We start from the raw sequence: 12,875 nt of genomic DNA on the forward strand, positions 1-12,875 counted from the left end.
TATGATTTTTATTCTGATTCTGATTCAGAATACCAGAAGTTTTTTTAGGTCTGTTTGTCTAGGTACCATGCGGACGTTGGTGACCATGGTTTTCCATACAGATCTATCCCTTGTTCTTTGTATGACTTTCCTCTATGTGTAGCCACCTGGCTAGACTTTTGATGTACATAAACCGAGGTCTTCTTCTAGGCTTGCTCCCCTCGATCTTTCCAGAGAGTATAAGTTTTTCTAGTTCATCTTTCCACATGATGTGTCTTAGGAATCTGAGTTGTCTTTCTCTTATTGTTGGTATGAGTGATCTAACTGCTTGGGCTCTTCTGAGAACTTCTTCATTTGATGTGTGTGTGGTCCATGATATTTTTAACATTCTCCTGTAGAAGCACAATTCAGCTGCTTCTAGTCTCTTTTCCATTGCTGGGGAAATGGTCCAGCATTCACTTCCATAAGTCAGGATAGAATACTGCAGTATTCTGTTTTTAGTTTACATGCTCATCTTCCTGTCTGTTTTCAGGTAGATAAAGAATAAAAGAGAAGCAAGAGTGGTAAAAGATGCTGCAGAGGTGGTAACAGGAAACAAAGAAGTGGTGAATGAACTGAATACCGGTAACTATTTTACTTCAGTCTTTACTGTGAGTGCTACCAGCAACTCACCAGAAATTCAAGAGAGTCAGGTGGCAGGAGTGAGTGTAGTCGCTATTACTAAGGAGAAGGTGCTTGGGAAGCTAAAAGATCTGAAGGTAGACAAGTCATCTGGACTAGATGTATCACACCTGAGAATCTGAAAGATGTAGCTGAATAGATTGTAAAGGCATTAGTAGTGATCTTTTAAGAATCACTAGTTTCTGGAATGTTTCCAGGGGACTGGAAATTTGCAAATGTCACTCCACTCCCAAGGTATATTTAAAGGTTCTTGATTAGCAGGGTCATCAAAGGTTATAGGGAGAAGACAGGAAAATGGGGTTGAGAGGGAAAATGAATCAGAATCAGAATCAGACTTTAATCGCCAAGTACCTATGCACATACAAGGAATTTACTTCCGGCAGATGTTGTCTCTCTGCTCATAACAATAATAATGATAAATATAAATGAAAATATAGATTATACATACAGGTAGTGCAATCCAAGTAATAGTTAGCCGACAGTTAACCGGCAGTTAACTGTTCAGCAAAGTGACCACAGTAGTGAAAGAACTTCTCCAGTGCCTATTAGTCTTAGGCTGGAGGGATCTGAAGCGCCTACCAGACGGAAGCAGATCAAACAGTCCGTGCGCAGGATGGGAGGAGTCCTTTATGATGTTCCCCGCCCTCTTCTTCAACCTGGAAGAGTACAGGTCCACAATAGAGGGCAGGGAGGCTCCAATAATGCGCTAGGCAGTCCTCACTGTGCGCTGTAGTCTGGTTCTATCCTGCTTGGTGGCAGCTCCAAACCACACAATGATGGAGGTGCACAGGACAGATTCAATGACTGCAGTGTAGAACTGCAGCAGCAATTCCTGAGGCAGACCGTATTTCCTCAAGAGCCGCAGGAAATACATCCGCTGCTGGGCCTTCTTCAGGATGGAGCTGATGTTCTGCTCCCACTTCAGATCCTGAGAGATGGTGGTTCCCAGGATCAGATGGATCAGTCACAATCAAATGACAGAGCCAACTTAATGGGCCCAATGGCATAACTTTGTTCCTATGTCTTATGGTCTTGTATTTTTGGTGGTTAGATTAGGCTGGCTGACTGATAATAAACATATGAAACTGAAGACAAGAGATTGTAGATGCTCGAATCTAGAGAAACACAAAAAATTTCTAAATCTCTGGAGGATCTCAACAGGATGAAATCGAAGGCTGAAGAACTGAATTACTGACAGCAGCTAAAGAGAATTTTGATGGTATTATCAATACCGATCTGTGGAAAAATGTGCTTCATCACCGATTTGATGTTAGACAAACACTGCATTGACCTACCTTCTCTAAATTCTGCGTACCAGAAGAAGACTTCGGAGAGTAAAACTACTTGAAGGTACAGCTGCCTGTGCTGTGGGCTATGTGCACCACTTCACAATTGCTGCTGCCTTACAGCTTCCTGCAAAATGCGTACTTCTTAACCCACCTGCAAGGTTTGTATCTCAGTGTAAAAAAATTGTTTTGGGATCATTACTTCCCACATTAAAGGAGAGCAGCTGTTACAGCAACCAACAGGCAGTTTACAAGCAGCAGTAAGTGAAACCAGCCAAAGCTGGTGGCCACAAGATAAGAACCTGACTAAACATTACAACAAAAACATAACGGTGCACAGCAAAGAAATAATATTCTATTTCATTCTCGCGTATAGAAGACACTTTCTGTTCTGAATTTCTATATCAACATATTATACATACACTCAGTGACCTCTTTATTAGATATCCAATAAAGTGGCCACTGAGTGCATGTTTGTGGTCTGCTGGTGAAGCCCATTCACTTCAAGGTTCAACATGTTGACAATTCAGAGATGCTCTTCTGCACACTACTGTGGTAACACATAATTATTTGAGTTACTGTCACTTTCCTGTCAGATTGAACCAGTCTGGCCATTCCCCTCTGATCTCTCTTATTAAGAAGGCATTTTCGCCCACAGGACTGCTGCTCACAGGATGTGTATTTGTTTTTTGCATCATTCTCTGAAAATGCTGGAGACTGTTGTATGTGAAAATCCCAGGAGATCGGCAGATTCTGAGATACTCAAACCACCCAATTTGCCACCAACAATCGTTTCACAGTCAAAGTCACTTAGATCACATTTCTTCCCCATTCACGTTTGATCTGAACAACAACTGAATATCTTAACCATGTCTGCTTACTTTTATGCATTGAGTTGCTGCCACATAGCTGGCTGATTAGATATTTGTATTAATGAGCAGGCGTAAAGGTCTGCCTAATAAAATGGCCATTGAGTGTGTAAGCAACACTATTTTCACCTTTTACTTCATTCAACAACCAAAAGGCTTTCAGAAAGAAATGTTTGTAAAACAGACAAAGATGTAATATAGATGGGCTTTGGGGTGGGTTCTGAGAGGACCTTTAAAGACAGAGAATGTTGAAGAGAGAATTCTAGAGACAGAGCTGAGGTGGTCAAATGCTACACCCAAATGTACTTAGTCTCAGCAACAATAAGAAATATATGTCTGAGTCAGGAGGATAGCGGAAGGAATCTCATAGCTGATGGTATTTCCAGATGTTGAAAGGTACTATCAATGAAACCTAGGCTGCTTGCTACCATGTGTACTATCTGCAGAAAAAAGATGCCAAAAAGATGTGATCTGTTTTACTTTAGACAGCTCTGAACTGCTTAACTATTGAAGTTCTACTCATTCATAAAGCTGCATAGTACTCTATTATGCTTCTGACACCTCTGTGATAGAAAGTTAGGAGGCAAGACCCTCACTACAGGACACCCATCTCCTTCAGACTTTTACTTGTTACAAAATATTTTAAAATGCCAGTGCCAGACCTTGATATGGATAGCTGAATTAGATTACTGCCACAAACTTCTCCAACCTGTAATAAGTTGAAATAACTCCATGAGCGTTGGGAGGCCTTTAAAGTTTTAAATGGGTGATCTATAAATTTAGTGCGAATGTTCCATTGCCCTTATAACAAAAAGCTAACAATATCCCAGGAAAGTGACAGAAACTAAATTATGAGAATTCTTTGAAGCTTCAGGATGTTTTTTCAATGCTAAGTCAAAGAAAATGCAAAGATATTTCATAAAGACATAAACAGCAAAATAACTAGGAATAACAACCAAAGGACCTCTCAAGGACCAAAAAGGTAACCTATTCAGAGAGATCCAAATGAATAAGAGATTATGCCAATAAGGTAACTAGAACAGACAAATGGAAAATATTGGATGGTTAGATATACTGACGGAATGTATGAAGAGGTTTAGCGCCTCAGAAAATGGATAAATCATCCAGTGTAGGAAGATAACATTTAACTTGGTATATTTTTTTTGACTGGAAAGGACAGAGTGAGCTGAATGATGTCCCTTGTGCACTAAATTTTCTACTACCCCCAATGAATCCTCAGACAAGTATGGTTGGCTGGGAAGGAGCAGGGAATTCCAATAAAATGCTCCTACTTATAAAATACTTAGAAGTGATCTTTTTTTCCTGTTTCATTGTCCCGGCAAGTACAGGTCTCTCAGCACACCCTCAACATAGGTTACCTTTCAGTCTTTGGGAAGCCTTCTGCTCCCCCTCCCCCAACCACCCAGTAATCCTTTTGCTCTTTATTTTTTTATGAAACATCTTTGGGTTCACTTTGACTTTTCTTGGCAATATTTTTTCTGTGTTGTATAACTTTTTCCCTTTCAATTTCCTCTCCTAAATATGCCACACATTTCCAGTCTTCCTGCTGTTTTAAGTTCTTAGGGTCTGACCCTAGCTCCCCTTTCATGCCTGATCCTTCCCTCTATGCACTTGTCATCCAGGGAATTCGAGATTTGGAACACATTCACCCTGAATGTTGAATCTACTTCTTAAGCGCCTCTTATTTAATTTGATACTAATTTATTTTTGTACTGGCTTCCAGTCCACATTTGCTATATCACTTTTCAGTCTAGAAAAATTATCCTTACCCAAATTTAGAATCTGTACTCCTATTTTATCGTTGTTCTTTTTCATGACATAGCTAAATCTAACTAAATTATGATAACCGTCACAAAAACGCTCTCCCACTGATACTCCTTCCACTTGCCGGCTTCATTCCCCAAATCTAGATCCAGAATTCCTGAAATGCAAACCATAACCCCCTCCCTCTTGACCCGCCACCCATAGTATATCTTGTTGGGCCTGCTACATGTTAGTCCCGTGACCTCTGTATCTTTTAAACTAACTGCATTTAAACCACTATTAGGGTATTTGACACCTCAACTATTACTGCTGTAGTGTTTTTGCACTGATCTAATTTGCTCTTCTAACTCTCTCAGGTTGTGGAGATCTACAGTGCATCCTCAACATTGTGATTGTCTTTTTGTTATTCTTTCATTCAATTCATACATCTTCATTTGATGATCCTTCTAACATATCATCCCTTCTCAAACAATATTACCATCCCCATCCTCCCTTACTTATCTTCCAATATTATCCAAATTTTATGTTACGTACCAGCAGCAATAGATCACACTCTGAGTCAGGTTTTAATGTTAAAACCACTATCTTTATTAGTATCTACTTATAATATAGTAACTTAAATGAAATAAATAGAAGTTAACAGTGTTATGCATATATATGTGTGTATGGCTCCCAAACAATCAAGCTCAGGAACAATTCTTAAAGTCTTAAGTTTCAGATGGCAAAGTAGAAAGTTTCGGTAATCCACAGAATAGATGACGGGAGGGAGATTTGTAATCCAGGATATAATGTAGAGAGAAGGCGATTACGTCGAATTCCACATGTTCCCCGCTGGGTAAACAGAATATCAGTCATCAAAGATTCTGTCCATTGAGTCGTTCCGAAATCCACTCAGAAATATCACCAGATGACAATCACAGGAATATCGTCTTCAAGTGGTTATCACATAACAGCCGGATTCCAGGTAAAGGCCAACAAAAGTGATACCACAGGATACTCCAACAAATCCACACATATGGATTATACTAAGTGACAGTCACACATCTGTTGTGCACTGCATGCTGATAATCAACCCAACATTTTGGGCATAGGAGAGTTCCAAATCATAGCAGTGACAAGCTAATGTTCCAACAGCCTGTGTGTGTGTGTGTGTCTCCCTCTCTCTCTCTCTCTCTCTCTCCCTCCCTCCCCCTCTCTCTCTCTCTCTCTCTCTCTCTCCCCCTCCCTCCCTCTCTCCCTCTCCCTCTCTCTCTCCCTCTCTCCCTCCCTCCCCCCCTCTGTTTTTCTGCTTCTTCAGCTGCAAACCACCTCTGTTTTTTTGCTTCTTCAGCTTCGAGCTGTTTTCGTCTTAACTCAAACTCGAGCTGTTGCTGTCTTTGCATATCCTCAGCCTCCATCTTTAGCTTTTCCAACTTGTACTTGAGCTCAAGACCACTGGGTTTACTTTCAGGAAACCTTTCTAACTCCCCCCCCCCCCCCCCCCCAGACTTCCTCAACGAGATATAGTGCTCGGCTATTATTCTCTGAATCTGTACCTTTTTCATATCCCATTTTACCGCAGTAAGCCCCAGCTTCCTAGTAATGGCCAACAAGTCGTCCTTTTTGGCATTCCCTAATGCCTCAGGGTCTGGTGATCAGAAATGCATCAATATCCATTGCTGCTGGTTTCCACACACAAGTCAATCAAAAGGGAAGTAGTCAATGAGATCGCTAATCAATCGAAAAGCTCCAATTTTGTCCATGTCACGGACAAGCCCCCCAAAAGGAAAATTTTGATCTGTAAGAGCAAAATTTTAACTGCAAACTACAATATGTGAAACAATACATTTACAGTTAACATAGATCATACTCCTGCAAAATCAAACTCTGTTGTTGAACTAGAGTCTCCTGAACCATTTTCTAGCATGCTGTTTACTCAATTTCTTGTTCAGCAAGTTTACATTTTTCAATATTCATGTAATACTTTCCAGGTGCAGATCCATGGTCTCGCAAGACCAACAAATTCCGTACATTATCCAAATACCCTGTAACCAGGAATATTACCCTCCACTTGGTTGGGGCATGGGGATTTACCTATCTTAATGTGATTTTAGGCTGAAAACCCCTTCTCCTTCCTAATAAGATATTCAGCCCCCACAACTATTTTCACATTTTACTGTCTCATTTTCTAAATTTAATATATATTGAAGTTGGATTCTTTTGAGCTAATCTACAGAACATTGTGCATCATGTCAAATCAAAAGGAAAATTCCAAAATCTGTCAACAGTTTACTAAAAATTATAAAAGCAAAGTTGTAAGGCTGGAGAAGTATTCAGCCCTTTGTAACTACTACATTACCGTTCCTCAAGTGCAATACTGTATATTACCTTACCAACTCACCCAAGTTGTTGATGTAGAACATTGGAAGATCACCTGAATAAATGCCCCTTGTTTCTGTAAGGTATGTGTGGCATAAATTTAATATTGTGCATCGGCCAGGTAACACTATCCCTGCTGTAAAATATGGTGGAGATACTATCATGCTGTGGGGATGCTTTTCAGCAGCAGGAACTTGAAATCTGGTGAGGATTGAAGGGAAGATGAAAAATGCTAAATACAGAGAGATCCTGGATAAAAACCTGCTACCCTCTGCCAGGAAGCTTAAACTGGGGAGGAAGTTCATCTTCCAGCAGGACAATAATCCAAAGCACGTTGCCAGAGCAACCATGGAGGGGCTTCAAATGAAGAAAATTGATGTCCTTGAGTGGCTCATTCAGGGTCTTGACCTTAATCCAATTGAACATCTCTAGCAAGACCTCAAGATCGCTGTCCACTACCACTCCCCAACTAAGCTAGCACAGCTTGAAAGGAGAAATGGGCGAATGTTGCTCGATCACGTTGTGCAAAGCTAACGGAGACTTATCCAAAAGGACTACTGGCTGTAATAGCTGCGACGCATCCTTCAACTAATTACCGAGCAAAAGGGATAAACACTTTCGAACTGCTAACATTTTAGTTTTTGAATTTTTAGTTTCTCATGCTTTACAATTTTCCCTGTTTTTGGGGCTCTACTGTGAAAAAAAGAATAAGCATGTGATTCACAAATAAAAATTTCTCATTTAAATTGATGAAAATCCTTGGTTGTAATATGCATTTATGTGAACAAAGGGCTGGGGCTGAATACTTTTACAGGGCACTGTATTACCCTAATTTCTTTTGCATCTATGATATTCTCCCTAGTAAACACTGAGAAAAAATAGACATTAAAAATCTCAGCCCTCTGCAGCAGCTCCCAACATAGATGGCTCTGATTATCTCCCAGAAAATCTATTCAGCCTTTTGCTGTTAAATGAAGAACCTCTTGGGATTATTTTAAACCCTGCCCATCAAATCCATCTCACGCCCTCTTCTTTTCCCTTCTGATTTCCCTATTAAGCCTGGTCTCAAACTTCTTTTATTCGTAAAGGTATTCATTTGTACCCAGTTGCCAAAACATGATGTCTGCTTCCTTTTTTTATCCTTATCAGAGCTTCTCTCATCAGCCAGGATTCACTGAACTTTATACATCTGCCCTTCACTCCAACAGTGCTAACCCTGCACTATTGCTGTGACCCTTTAAAAGCCTTCCACTTGCCAATTGTTGCTTTGCCTTTATGGAGAGCCACCCAGTCAATTACAACTGGATCCTGCCTGATGTCCTCAAATTTGGCCCTGCTTCAGTTCAGGAATTTTACCTCTGGGCCTGTTCTATCTTTTCTATAACATGTTTAAAATTAATAGAATTATGGTCATTGGACCCAAGGTACTCCCTGACTGCCACTTCAATTACTTGGCCCACCCCATTCCCTAAGAGGAGGTCTAATATTGCTCCTTCTCAAGTAAATTCCTCTATATATAGTGTGAGGAAATGGTCTTGGACACACCACAAAATTTCACTCCATCCAGGCCCCTTGCACTCTGGGTGGCCCAGCCAATAGCAGGAAAATGGAAATCTACTACCGCTACCTTACTATTCTCAAAATTTCATTCTGTCTCTTGACACATCTGCTTCCCGAGTTCCTGCTGACTATATATAATGTGGTCTTACCAAGGTGACCATAGCCTTTTTTATTTCTAAGTTCTATCTACCCCCACAAATATCTTCTCTAAGCACTTCAGTTATGTTCTCCCATATCAAAAAGGCAACACCTCTTCCACTCTTTCCTGTTCCTGTATCCTAAAGCATTGTTATCCACTGAAACATTGAGCTGATGGTCCTGCCCTTTTCTCAGCCATGTTTCTCTGTGGCACAATATTTCAGTATCTAGGTGCAATCTATACCCTCAGTTTGTCAATTTTATCTTTAAACTATGTGCATTGAAATAAATGCAATTTAAAGCAGTGGTCTGATCTACTAATTTAATGTATACATAGATATTGTGATTGCTAACCTTATACTCTTTGGTTGTTGCACATACCCATGTCTTCTCACTGACTGCACTTTCTTTGAATCCCACCCCACCCACTACCTTTCTAGTTTAAGCCCTCCTAAGTGGCAAAAGCAAATTTCTCTGTTAAGATATTATCCCCTTTCAGTTCAAGAGCTACCCATCCCTTTTGAACAGAACCAGAATCCCTGCACCCTGCACCAGCTCTTTAGTCACACATTCATTTGGCCTATCTTTCTATTCCTGGACTCACTATCATGTGTCACCAGGGGTAATCAGGAGATCTACATTTAAACTTCTTACTTAACTCCCTATAGTCATTCTACAGGACCTCATCCCTTGTCCTACCTTTGTGATATGTATACAAATACCTATGGATGTTTGTCCTGTTCCTGAGCATTCTCTATGGCTTCTCAGAGACATCCTTAACTCTGGCTCCTGGGAGGGAATATACCATCCTGGCTTCTCCCCTGCAGCCATCTCTCCAGTCTGTTCCCATCACTATCAAGCATCCTATCTCTGTTGCCCTGTCTGACTGAACCCTTCCCTTCCAAACATCAGAGCTGGTCACACTGAGACCTTTCTAGTCTCTGAAAGAACATCCCCTTCAGTAGTTGCCAATCAGGCATATCTGCTAGTGAGGAGAATGGCCACAGAGGAACCCTTGCTGACTGTATACACAATGTCCTGGTGGTCACCCATCTGCCTGAAGCCTATGCCCTAGGTAAATATCTTGTCTTTGAAGTCCTCAACTTCCTTGATGGTCCAGATCCAGCTCCAGTTCCTTGACCCAATCTGTCAGGAGCTACTGCTCAGTGCACTTCCCACAGATGTAGTCATCAGGGAAACCCTGAGTTTCCCTAACTGCCCACATCTTACAGGAGGAGCATTCCACTACCCTAACAACCATCCTGTGGTTAGAGTTAAAGTACATTGCCTGCATGGTGGCAGGAGGCAATTTAATCATACCACTCAAAAGATACTACATAAGTCTTTGAAGGAGAAAAGGGCAGCGGAGATACAAGGAAGGAGCTGGAGAGGGGGATTAAACTGGATCACTGTTCAAAAGACTTGTTGCAGACACAATGGGCCAATGTGCTATAATGTACCATGATCCCATAATTACTTCCATGTTCTCAATAGGCTCATGTGGAGGGTTGTGGGCTGAATGTTAGAAGAATACAACAGCTACTTCAGATCCTGTCCTCACCTATGTTTCAACATGTAGGAGCTGTTCAAAGACCTGGCGAATATTATTCCTGCTGTTTTGGTAGGGTAAAAAATGACTGGCTTATTGTTACCAGAGAAGAAAATAGAGGAAGCATTTTCTTCACCACTAAGTTGCTTCAGTTAATGAGAGTAGTTATGAGGATTTTTAACATTTTACTCTTAAAACTGCAGTGACTACTTTTCTTTGTGAGGTTTAATCTCTCTCTTTCATTAAACAATGATTTTAAAGAATCATAAACACTGCACAGTTGAAAGTGAGGATTACATGTATTGTGGGGGATATTGTAGGATTGCTTATGTCTGTAAAATTATCATTTAAAGTAGCAAAGTTATTGCTGAGTTGGAAATGTTTCATTCATCCTAAGAAATATTTGGCCACACCTATTTGTTCAGCTGCAAAAAGTGAATGAACCACAATTTTAAAAGAGTACCACTCAGCATTTAGTTGCAGAATAGAGAATACTTCCAGAATATCTTTTCAAACTTGACATTTGTCATTGAGAATGTATTGAAACCATTCTGGATGGACCAAATTTCATGCAATCAGTCATTTTAGAAGGAAGTTCATTACCTTTAGTTCCATATAGTCAGATCAAGCTAAAGTACAAACATCATGCTTTTCCAGTACCTATGGGATGGTACACTTTTGGGTTCAGTTTATAACATTATTATAATCTTTTACAAAACCTGAAAGCCTTATACTGTGGAATGATGCCACTGGCAATCAAAACAGACAGAAAAATATTTTTATCTCTAATCTGTACATTCTTTTATCTCTAAAACTGTAACGTAATGTTTATGTAAAATATTTGTAAGAGGGCAGCAGCAGATCAGAGCCCTCTGGTTTGGGCTACTCTTTAGTCTGGCCACGGTAACCATCAGCAAGTCCATGACAAACATCAGGGATTTGTTCAGTCCAATTGCCTATCTCATCTTTACATGAAGCCTTCCTCAAGTACTGGGGGCAAAGCGTGCTGTGTGCATCTTTAATTTCCAGAACATCATCTTTATTTAAATTTCATTAAAAAATTAAATTTATCATAATGTTATAATGTTATTCCTTAATAACTGGGGCTTAAAAATTGGTGAAAAAAGAGTAATAGCCAAACATTTTAAAAAAACATCGTGAATGAGACTGGTCAGGTGACAGAAGTTGTGTAGGGGACCACTTGCATTTAGTGATCATATGTCATTAGTTTCAAGGTAATTATGGAAAAGAATAGGTCTGGTTCTTGGGTTGAGATTCTAAATAGGAGAAAAGCCAATTTTGATGGTATCAGAAAGGATCGTGCAAGTGTGAATTGAGACAGGCTGTTTTCTGGCAAAGGTGTACTTGGTAAGTGGGAGGCCTTCAAAAGTCAAATTTTGAGAGTGCAAAGCTTGTATATGCCTGTCAGAATAAACAGCAAGGAATAAAAACAATAAGTAACAGATTTAGGGAACCTTGGTTTTCGAGAGATATTGAAACCTTGGTTAAGAAAAAAAAAGGAGGTGCATAGCAGGTATAGGCAGATAGGAACAGATAATGTATTTGAGGATAAAAAATGCAAGAGAACACTTAAAGAATTAGGAGGGCCAGAAGACAACATGAGATTGCCCTAGCAGACAAGGTAAAGAAGATATTTTAAGAGCAAAAGAATTGCAAGGGTCAAAATTGTTCCTCTACGAAATTAGAATGATAATCTATGCATGGAGCCAACGAGATGGGGGAGATCTTAAATGGATCTTTTGCATTTGTATTTACTCAGCAAACTACACAGAGTCTACAGAAATGAGGCAAAGCAGCAGCAAGGTCATGGACCCTGTACAGGTTACAGAGGAGGAGGCGTTTACTGTCTTTCGGCGAATAAGGGTGGCCAAATCCCCAGGCACTGATAAGGTGTTCCCTCAGACCCTGTGGGCCATAACATCCTAAAATATAGGAACAGAATTAGGCCATTTGGCTCATCAAGTCTGCTCTGCCACTTCACCATGGCTAATCCGTTTTACTCTCAGTCCCAGTCTCCTGCCTTCTCCCCATATCCCTTCATGCCCTGACCAATCAAGAATCTATTAAACTCTGCCTTGTATACCCAATTACTTGGCCTCTACAGCCACTTTTGACAACAAATTCTACAGATTCATCACACTCTGGCAAAAGGAATTCCTCTTCATTTCTGTTCTAACAGGATACCCCTCTATTCTGAGGCTGTCCTCTGGCCTTAGACTCTTCCACCATAAGAAGCATCCTCTCCACCTCCACTCTATCAAAGCCATTCAACATTCGATAGATTTCAATTAGGTCACCGCTCATTCTTGTAAATTCCAATGAGTACAGGCCCAGAGCCATCAATTGCTCTTCATATGACAAACCTTTCAATCCCAGAATCATTTTCATGAACCTTCTTTGAACCCTCTCCAATGTCAGCACATTCTTTCTTAGATAAAGGCCCCAAAACTGCTCACATACTCTGAGTGAAGCATCACCTGTGCTTTATAAAACCTCAACATTACATCCTTGCTTTTATATTCTAGTCCTCTTGAAATGAATGCTAATATCACATTTGCCTTCCTCACCAAAGACTCAACCTGCAAATTAACCTTCAATGAATCCTGCATGAGGACTCCCAAGTCCCTTTGTACCTCAAAATTTTGAATT

At 40.3% G+C, this 12,875-nt stretch overlaps 1 long non-coding RNA gene across 1 annotated transcript in view; it reads left to right on the forward strand.

The window, feature by feature from the left end:
* Window positions 1–12,875, forward strand: part of LOC140728254 (uncharacterized) — an 86,241-nt gene that overhangs the window by 56,395 nt on the left and 16,971 nt on the right. The window contains exon 2 of the long non-coding RNA XR_012099038.1: window positions 512–603. This is a non-coding gene — a long non-coding RNA (uncharacterized lncRNA). The remainder of the gene's footprint in view (window positions 1–511; window positions 604–12,875) is intronic.

Source organism: Hemitrygon akajei, chromosome 5 (assembly GCF_048418815.1).
Source record: "Hemitrygon akajei chromosome 5, sHemAka1.3, whole genome shotgun sequence".
Lineage (NCBI taxonomy): Eukaryota > Metazoa > Chordata > Chondrichthyes > Myliobatiformes > Dasyatidae > Hemitrygon > Hemitrygon akajei.